The sequence below is a fragment of the Cupressus sempervirens genome, chromosome 5, assembly GCF_028749045.1.
Source record: "Cupressus sempervirens isolate cs-2001-9-10 chromosome 5, ASM2874904v1, whole genome shotgun sequence".
NCBI classification, from domain to species: domain Eukaryota; kingdom Viridiplantae; phylum Streptophyta; class Pinopsida; order Cupressales; family Cupressaceae; genus Cupressus; species Cupressus sempervirens.
This window is the reverse complement of record NC_143122.1, coordinates 15,666,771-15,677,712: the sequence shown is the minus strand read 5'-3', so window position 1 is coordinate 15,677,712 and position 10,942 is coordinate 15,666,771. Positions and strand designations below refer to the sequence as shown.

Genomic DNA, 10,942 nt, shown 5'->3' with positions numbered 1-10,942 from the left:
AACTATTCTCAATTTATTTCAAATATAAGTTTCTATTTGTCATACTTTAAGAAAATCCAAGTTTTACTAAATTCTTTTCCAAACTTACATACCATTTTTTTGGTGTTTGCTTTAAACCATATAGATATCAATCTGCATATCATATTTTTATCATATATAAAAAGGGAAACATTTAAGCTTCTCAATGTATACCTCTTCTTCAATTTCTCCATTTAGGAAGGCCAATTTAACATCCATCTGATGCACTTTGAACTTCTTATTCACTACATAGTCCAAGAACATTATCAATACTTCCATTCTAGCTACAAGGGTATATGTTTCCTCATAATCTATTCCTTCTTTTTGTTAATATCCTTTGCATAAAAATATAGCCTTGTTTATTACAACTTCACCTTGTTCATTCATCTTATTCTTGAATACCCATTTTGTTCCAATAACATTCTTGTCTTTAGGCCTTGGAACAAATTCTCATGTGTCATTCTCTACAATCGAATCCAATTCTTCATTCATTTATTGAATCCAATGATCATCTTTGTGTGCTTCATCTATACTCTTAGGTTCAACTTGATAAATCAAACATAAGTCCTCATTAACTTTATTTCTTGTCATCACTCCTTTGTCTTTTCTTCCAATTATCTTCTTTGGAGGGTGATTCTTTGTTAGATTCCTATTAGAGGCAGGAGTTGCTAACTCAACTTTAATATCTTCTCTTGGTTGAGATCCATGTTCTTCTCTTTTCTCAACAATTTTCATATCAATATGTAGATCATTGTTAGTTTCAAAGAAAACTTCTACATTCTCATGGTAAGCCTTTGGAACATTAATAGTCACCAAAGCTATATCTTCTTTTACTTCCTCTTTCTTAACAGGATTAAGCTCATTATAGCAATATTTTAAGAATCTCTCCATCCTTGGTTAAAATTATTCATCATCACCAAAAATATAATTATTTATAGTTTTTCTTACTCTCTGAGGACATCTAGGTGAAAAATGAACAAAATCTTTTCAAGTCCAACAAATAAAAAATTCCATACCTCCTGACTCCTTTTTTGTAAGTAGATCAATACCTTCTATGATCTTCCTAGATCTATCTTTACTTGTACTTCTATTCTTTTGTATGTAATAAAAGTATTCTAGATCTAGAAAATTAAATCTCTCTTCCTTACATAAATAAAATAAGTCACCAAGAATCTTGATCTTCAGGGTGATGAAATTTCGTCTATTTGACTTAGGACTATCTTTTCTGAAATGACACGTTGTGATCTCCCAAATTTGTTAAGCTTTCTTTTCATGGACCTAATTCTCTAATACAAATTGTTAGAATATACAGTCCATTAATATAACTAAGATGGGCAAGAGGGTTTTTTTTTTGTGGGGGGGGGGTGGTGTGGTTGGGTAGGGGGGTGAATAAGTTATCCAACTATTATCACAAGTATCAACCTTATTATTTGTCAACCATATGAGCAATATAATTAGAAACCACAAAAAAGATATTCATGCACAATTGTTGGAAATATAAGAGTAGTAACTAAGAGGGAGGGGTGAATTAGTTACCACAAAAATAAATCCTAGATCCCTTAGATTTCAGCATAGAACAAAAACACTACTAAAAATATCTATGCTCGACAAACATACAGGCACTCAGTTAATATTGAAAATATATTATAACTTGACAAATGCTTTACATGAAAATCTTAAAATATTATCTATGATTAACCATACTTAACTTATTTTCTTATATAAAAGAAATGAATACAAGTGACACCAATATTTAATGTAGAAATCCAATTTGGGAAAAGTCACAATTGCAACTAATTAATGATTTTTACTCTTCTAAAGTGAGCCCTATTAGGGGCCAAGCCTATTAAAGGTTACAAAATGCACTGTTAGGTGTGACCCTATTAGAAGATTTAATTACCCTATTGAGAGTGGCCTTGTTAGAGGTCTTTAGATACATCAATCTAGAAATTCCACCTTGTTAGAGGATTTAAAAATAGCTAAGCCAAAAAATTTAAGAGATTTAGATCAGTGTTACAATTGTTAGAGAGTAACAATGAGATGACCTAATTTCTGATGCAACTAAATTGTTGATTATAGATCTCAATTATGGCTTGTATACTTGATCCTTTCTGATCAAATGTATCTTTGCAACTCTGTAAGGATATTCTAATTATCCTTCTAATTCTCTTCCTCCAAGCATCTTCTATTATTACATTCACTTGTATACATTCAATCCTCAACTTGAACTTATTTTTATACTTTATGAATTATCAAGTCATCTTGAATATAACTTACAATAATTAATATTCATCTTCTCAGTCAGCTAGAACCAAAAAACAAATCCATTAATCTCAATATATCAAAACAAGGAAATCTTTGGGTAGCCAACCTTGCTTGGTAGATTCTAACTTAGGAATAATTTTCTTATGTTAACCAAGTGAACTTGGTTAACACTACATCTTCACAAGATTACTTTGGTAACTAAGTGAGATTGTTTAACACTAGTTCCATCCAACTTTTCCTTCATTAATTGAGTGAGCTTAGTTAACTCTCAACTTCTGCAAACTTCTCTTTGTCTCCTACATGAACTTGGTTGACACTACCTTCTTAACTTGGCAAACTCTAGAATGCTTGGTAGGCACAAGAAATGATCTTCATCACTCAAGTGAGCTCGACATACACTGACTAGAAATGATATGACATTATTTGTAACATCAAAGATAATACACAATTGATCAATTTCCCTTTTTAGGATTAATGACAACACAACATGTCATAATACAATAAAATTTTAGAGAAAAATATAGTAAAGAAAATATACGTAATTACATTCTAATTCTCATCCATGAAAACTCCCTCTATTAGTGTGAACTCCCTCTACCTTTAGTTTCTCCCTCTATCAGCTAATTTATTTTCAACATTTCTTCTAATAAAAAACTTTGGCTCTTTGATGTTTAAAAAAGTTCTTCTTCTTTGACATCTTAAAAAAATTATGTGATATGACACAACAAACTTCTCCCTCTTTGACATATCATGCCAAAGACAATATTTAGTGAATATCAATATACCTCATGTACTAATTCATATGCAATCTATCCTTTCAATACTACATCAAATTGACTGATCTTTAACATGCTCTGGTTGATACATCACTCAACTTCATTTAGTGAGCTTTAGATAGGGGAATAGCCCCTAACTTACCTCATAGATAAAAAAAATCCATCCTTAGGTAATGGCTTAGTGAATGCATTTGCAATTTGTTCTTTAGTGTTTACATATTCCAATCTTACCTCTTTATCTTGCACCAATTCTCTCAAAAAATGATATTTTATTGCAATGTGTTTGGTCTTGGTATGAATCATAGGAGTCTTTGATATATTAATTGTAGTGGTGTTATCACAGAAGATAACCACTAAATCCTTGTTTTATACCTTCATACTTGCCAATAGTTGGTTGAACCAAACAACATTGGAGAAATTAACTATTTCTACTACATACTCTACCTCTATTGTAGACTGAGAAATACAATTTTGCTTCTTACTTTTCTAAGACACTGGTCTTTTACCAAGAAAGAATGCTTCACCACTAGTGTTATTTTTGTCATCAACACTTACTAACCAATCAACATCTATGAAGGCTTTCAAATCTAAAGGTCATCCTTTCTTGTACCATAATCTATAACCTTCAGTACCCTTCAGATAGCTCATGATTCTCTTGATTGCCATCATATTATTTTCTTTAGGATTTGTTGAGAATCTTGCCACCATACCAACTGCTAATGCAATATCAAGCCTTGTTGCACTGCATATTGTAGTTTTCCAATCATTTATCTCTATGTGGAATCATCATTCTTGGAAAGCTTATGTCCAATAGATATAGGTATTCCAATTGGTCTTGAATTTGCAATTCTAAACTTCTTTAGCATCTCCTTGATATATTTGGATTCAATAATGTAGATACCATCTTTCTTCTATTGAATCTATAATCTAACAAAGAATTTTATCTCTCCAAACATGGACATCTCAAATTATTTACTCATCTCTTCTAAAAAAGCTTTGCATAAGTCATTATTTCTAGTAAACAATGTGTCATCTACAAAGATTTCAACCAATACATTCTTCTTGTCTATTCCTTTGATATAAAGGCTTTTGTTGTCATTTTCTCTTTGGAAACCAATTTTTATCAAGCAGTTATAAAGTATTTCATACCAAGCTCTAGGATCTTTCTTGAGACCATGCAATGCTTTTTGCGATTTAAAAATCATATCTTTTTTTAAGGATCTACAAAACCTTCATGTTGTTCTATGTAAAGTTCCCTTTCAAGAATGCAGATTTTACATCCATTTGATAAACTTTAAAACCTTTATGTACTATAGCATATGAAAGTAAATTTATAACACCTTCTAATCTTTCAATAGGAGAAAAGTTTCACCATAATCAATACCTTCTTATTGACAATAACCTTTGCATGCTAACCTTGCTTTGTTTCTAGAAATTTCTCCATCTTCATTCAGATTATTTCTTAAAATCCACATGGTGCCAATTAGGTTCTTATCCTTGGGTCTAGGAAAGAAAGTCCAAGTCTTATTCCTCTCTATATTTTCTATCTCTTCATTCATAACTTCAATCCAAATCTCATTATCCAAAGAATGTTTAATTGATCTAGGTTCAAATTTAGTAAACAAATATGTACCTTTCAATTTGTTTCTTGTCATTGTATCATTTAACTTATTTCTATTGATCTAATCAACTGCATGGTTCCTTTTGACATATCTTGATAACACAAATACTTTGGATTTAGAAATTGTTCTACTTGCCTTGCCATGATCTTCTATATCAAGCTCGAGTCCCACTATCTATGATTCGGGTCCTTCAAACTCGGTTTGCTCTGGTTGCTACTCAGTAGACTCTGATTGCAACTCAGAACCTTCAAACTGTGACTTAGGTTGCAACTTGAGTGCATCTAGAGATTTTAAGGATTCAATACTCTCCTAACTTCTAATTAGATTTGGAAATGTATCAAGTTCATAGTAAATAAACCTTCTATAATCCTCATGTTCTTTGTTGCTCTCTTCTTCACTCTTTTCTATAAACTCATGAATTATCACATGTGCATTTTCTATGATCTTATGAGTGGATAAATTCAAACATTTATAAGCTTTACTTTTGGTAGAGCATCCTAGGAATATTTCTTCATCACCTTTGACATCAAATTTACTTTTCCCTGTCTCTTTTAGAATATAACATTTTCTACCAAATAGTTTTAAGTAACTTACATTAGGTTTGTAGCCATACCATAGCTCATAAAGAGTTTGATTTGATTTTTTCTTCAGTTGTACTCTATTCAAGGTATGTGTTGCAGTACTTATTACTTCCTTTCAGTATTTTTTTTACAACATTATTTTCTATCATCAAAGTTCTTGCACAATCCATGATAGATCTATTCCTGCTCTCAGGTATAGCATTATGATGTGGTGTACCAAGGGTTGATACTTGTCTTTTAATTCTCTTTCAGTGTAGAATTCACTACATTCACTAGAGATGAATTACCACCTATATCTAACCTCAAACACTTTAGCTTCTTTCCAGTTTCTTTCTCTACTCTTGTCAAATACCTTTTAAACTTTTGAAAATCTTTTTATTTGGCTTTCAGATACATTATAGTCATCATTCTAGAATAATCATCAACATCAGGAATAAAAAACTTATTTCCACTATAGCTATTTATTCCAATGGGTCCACATAATTCTGAATGAACCATCTCCAAGATTTCATCAGAGTGATAGTTCTTGCTTTTGAAACTTGTCTTTCCCATCTTACCAATTTGATAATTTTTGCATAGGCCGCTATCAGGTTTCCTCAAACTAGGAATACCTCTCACTCTTTTATTTTTGCCTATTTTGATCAAATTATCAAAGTTCACATGACATAACCTTTTATGCCACAACTAATTTTCTTCTCCTTGAGAAATGAAACATGAAATTTCACTAAGATCTAGATACAATAGATTACCTTTGGTTTGTTTTCTAGACCTAACTAGATTTCCTTTTTTTTCTAGTAGCTTGGCCTTCCCATTCATGAATTCTACCTTGAATCCAATGTTATTGAACTATGCAACACTCAATGGATTATTATTTATTCCTTCAACCCAATAAGCATCATCACATCTAAGTTTATTGGTTAGTGAGATACAAACTTTTTTCTTTTTACAACATGGTCCATTGTTTCCAAATCTCACACTTTGACCATTATAATGTTCCATATTTTTAAAAGAAAAAAATTCACAAGTCACATGATGTGTCCAACCACTATGAATAATCTATTGTTGCTCAAAATTGCAACCTTGATTTTGAGTTCCATTGAGAGATTAAGCCCTATAAATACCTTTTGATGCCTATGTACCCAGTTGTATTTGAAAATCTTATGAGGTGTTTAATGCTTCTAGCACCTTCCATTCAGTGCATATATACGTTCCATGAAGTTAAATTCCATTCCAAGTCATTTTGTGAAATCTCATTTTGAGCAATTGAGAAATCTGCATTTTTTACCTAACTGTCAAACAACGATAGAAGACTCTGTTTGCACATGAATATCTCACACCTAGAAATGTTTTGTGATTTGTCGCTTTGGGAGTGTCTAGTGTCCATACTTGAGAACTTATGTCTCAAATTTTGAGTCATTTCAAGTTTGTTTGACTAGGTTTTGAATCCCTCAAAATTGGTCTTTTAATATTGTCATGTTGATGCAATTTGTTCACATTTCTGGAAAGCCCTATTTGACAAGTCATAACTTTGACCCAGTTGACCAAAATGCTAAATTTGCTTTTGTGTTGAATTGTAGATGTTAGAGACCTATTATGTTTGAAATTTTAACTCATGACAAATACATTTGATCAATTTTCAAATGTGATTCCAATTAGAAGTTCTAACTTTTTATTGGTGTCATTAAGTGTAGATTGATTAGTACCTCCATTCAAGATGTTATAACTTGAGATCTATGATTGGTAAGATTGAATGGATTGTACCACTATGTTATCCTCCAAAAATTCTCAAAGTATGCTAAGTTTCAAGTTTTGACAAATTCGTTTGCACACTTTTCTAGATCATTTCAATTTGCAAAAATCACTTTTCTGTCAATGTTTCCAGTCATCAAATTTAAGTAGCCTACTTTGACTGCTCACCATTTGTGCCTAGTTATGCTTCATAAGCCCAAATCCCAAATTTATACTCTCCCTGTGATAGTGAACCAATGCCCCAATTTTTGTTCTCCCAAGTGTCAGTTTACCCAATTTTCAAAGCCAAATCCAAACACAATTTATCATTTTTTGACATGTTTTCTTGCAGGCAATTCTAAAAGGGTAACTTTGACAATCAATATCTTTTGGCTGGGAATTTTTCATGAGACGAGATTCAACATGGAGCAAAAATATGGAATAGAGAATCAATATGTTTGATTTTAGAGCCTGGTCAGAGGTTTAGGTCAATTTTTAAGGTTAGTTTTTAAGGCCAGTCAAAGAACCTCCTAGCACAAAGTCAACAAGTTGAAATAAAATGATAAAATGAGTTTTAATGATAGATTAGTGGTTATATTTTTTTTCGAATTAGTGCCAAATGGTTAATGGATCAAGTTTGCAGTTCAATCATTCAGAAACTAAAAAGAAAAAAAAAAAATTAGCCGGACCCACTTTGGGGGCTGACTAATCTTGTCAGAATGATAGGGCATTATGGAATCTTCAGAGGGATTAAAATGGGTTATAATGAATTTATTTTATTAAAATTTTGTAATGTAGATGCATGAACAAAAGACCAAAGAGAAGGTGGCGAGTTCTTTTGGATGAGTTGCATTATTTGTCATTGGATTTTGTGTTTCTCTCTACTAGAGTATTAGGCACTGATGAGATTTTGTTGCAATCTAGGAAGAGAGGACTTGTGCTTTCTAAAAGGCTAGGATTGGGAGCAAGTTGCAATGGAAACAATATGGCTTATGTAGGAGGAAGCCCTAAACCATTAAATGGTTATGGATTAAACAAGCATGAAATTGTTTATTCTGCTAAGGTAGATCATCCAGGCCTAGCCATTATAGCTTCTTACACTTCTTCTCTTGGTTTCACAATATAGGAAGTCAATGGATCAAGGTTGGTCTATTTAGATAATGTTGCAACCTCACATAAACCACATTTTTTTATAGATATAGTACGTAAATACTACAAGAACTACAATGCAAATGTTCACCGAGTCATCCATTTTTTTGAGTGAAAAGGCAACAAATGAATATGAGCTAGCTCGAAAAAAGGTGGTAAACTTCATCAATGCATCTAGCTCTGAGGAAATTGTATTTACTCATAATGCAATAGAGGCAATCAGTTTGGTTTCATATTCATGGGGTCTTACAAATATGAAGGAATGAGATAAGTGCAATAGTTCTGTGGCAATTTGTTGCTGAGAAGACATGAGCTATCCTAAAATTTGTGAATTCAAATCAAGAGGAAGTCCCCGATCTAGAACCATTAAAGAAACTTATATGCAAGAAGAAAAAACTTGTGGTCATACATCAAGTCTCTAATACTCTTGGATGGTATTGTTCTCAGCGTGGAGAAACCTGGCTTCTTTATGATTGATTATGATTTCCCCAAAAGACTACAAGGTTCCAATTCATGAGCTCTGCAAAAGTTTCTAGAAAACATTTGAAAATGACATACGTGCTTCTTCAAAAGGCCAATAGGACCATGTTGGATGGCAGTTTGACATTTGATCCATCTAACAAAGCTCTCAGCTAACTACAGTTTTATGATTGGGAGTGGAAAACATAAATATTCTTATGTTCATCAAGGGGACTAGATGTTTGAGCTGGCTTATGATTTAAGAACCAATTCGTGGAATTTTTTGATGTCCCAAAAGGTCTGTGGAATTGATACTCTTAAGACTTCATAGGAGACTTTTAACAAGTGGCTTGAGTTGGAATGGACAAGAGAATCAAAAGATGCAGGTTCTTTTAAGGTTTCAGCATCAATCAATATTAATGAAATGAATAAATCACCAATGGTAAAAGAGAGCAAACTCGAGAAATAGAGGGAGGTAGCTTTTGAGTGAGAAAGTACTCGCATAATGGAAGAAGTTGCCTACGACTAAAGGAGAAAGCCTCCAGTCAGAGCTAGGCAACATCATTCGCAAGAAGATAGCTCCACTCATGATAAAAAGTCTAGCTCCAAATATAATAAGCCTAAATTCACACCAAGAGCCACCAAAAATGAGATGCAAGGGGGCAGACAACATAAAGAGGAAGCCACCAAATATGAGAGGAAGTCATTCCAAGACCATGTTCCAAGTGGTAGCCATAGTAAAGAAAAATGTAGTCAAAGAAGCTCACAATCCACACTAACGTAAGGAATAGTCAATGCCATGGTAAAAAGGAGAGGTGCTGGAGATTGAATCAGATTTATACACTAAGATAGAAAGAAGTTGCAGCAAACACATGGCAAAGGTGTAGACCTTAGTCCCACATAGCTTGTGTGGGGTAAATTTTTAGTTTTTAAATGCAAAACCACACACAATTAAAGTGTCTTAAAAGAGGCACAACATTTAAACCTGAAGGCTTATATGGAAGGGCCTTCGAGTCAAAGCCAAAAATTTTTGACTCGCAATGCATAAGAGCGTGAACACAAGCTAACATGTGAGCGTGAGATAATTTCAAAACATCTACGAGGTTACACTCAAGCATATGAGCGAGAAGAGTTTTAAAAAGCCTTACATTTCTCTAGTTACCCATATGATCACGATGTGGATGATAGATGTATTATGCCCATATGAGATGAGGCCCACCATATGGGTGTGAATCAAATTTTCAAGCTCTTCAATGCTATGTCCAAGGTCGTTAGAGTGTAAAGGGTAGCATTCATCGTATGGTCATGAATGAATTTTCTAGAGCTTCTAGTCTTACCTTTCAAAGGTAGCGTATAGGTGTAAATGAAAATGTGAAGGAGTCCCGGTGCTATGGGATATTAGGAATATTAATAAAATATTAAAGGAATATAGCCCCATGAGAATGTAAAGGAGTATTAACATATTAATATGCTCGAAAATAAGAAAAATTTGCATATTTCAGGTAAAGATGAAAATAGACTAGGAGTAAACATCAAAGTGAAAATTTAAAAAGGGTTTCAAGCATATGGTGCTTTCAAATGGAAAAATTTGAATAAATATTAAGTTTTATATAGTCCAACTATATAAATTTTTTAATTTTTCCATTTTAATGCTCTGATTCAATCCAAGAGCTTGATTTTCAAATGGCCATATATAAGGGGCATTTTTTGTCCAAAATAGGCAATGTATTATACCATTGGAACCGGGAAGAAGTAAATTTTCTAGTTTTGAGGTCAAATTTTGCACAACAATTCATCGGTTCAGTCTAAAAGCAATTTTGTAATTTCTCGGGCATTCTCAGTAAAAGGGGCATAATTCATCATGGGGTGTCAGAATTAGTTGGGGAACATATATTGATGTTTTTTGAAGCTTAGAAGGAGTTATGGAAATTTTTTTACCCTTCTTAAATTCATTTTTAACCAAATTTTTCCTTTCCAAATCAAGCATCAAATTAGTTACTTGTTCAATCAGATATTTTAGATGTTTTGTGCTTTTTGGAGGTAAAAATGATTGAAGATTTGATTCACCACTTGAGGGGAGAGATTAGAAAAAAATTATTTAGTTGCAGGAGATTGAATTTCAAGTGGAAAAATGTCATGTTTTGATCAGAACTGAGAATTAACTCTTCTTCTATATGTTCTTTTCTTTTCCTTATTGTAATGGTTGGTAGTTTGCTCTAGGTAATACCAGTAGGGTTCTAGTGTTTTGCTGTGAAACCATTTTCTTCAGCATATTCTCTCTTGTATGAATAGCATTAGGCAGGTTAATACAGATAGTTTAGATCTATTAGGTATTTCCATGCTT

General features: G+C 32.6%; 1 pseudogene; it reads left to right on the top strand.

The window, feature by feature from the left end:
• The first annotated feature begins 7,975 nt into the window (after window positions 1–7,975).
• On the top strand, window positions 7,976–9,067 carry LOC149554383 (outer envelope pore protein 24, chloroplastic pseudogene; annotated as a pseudogene).
• Window positions 9,068–10,942: the final 1,875 nt, after the last annotated feature.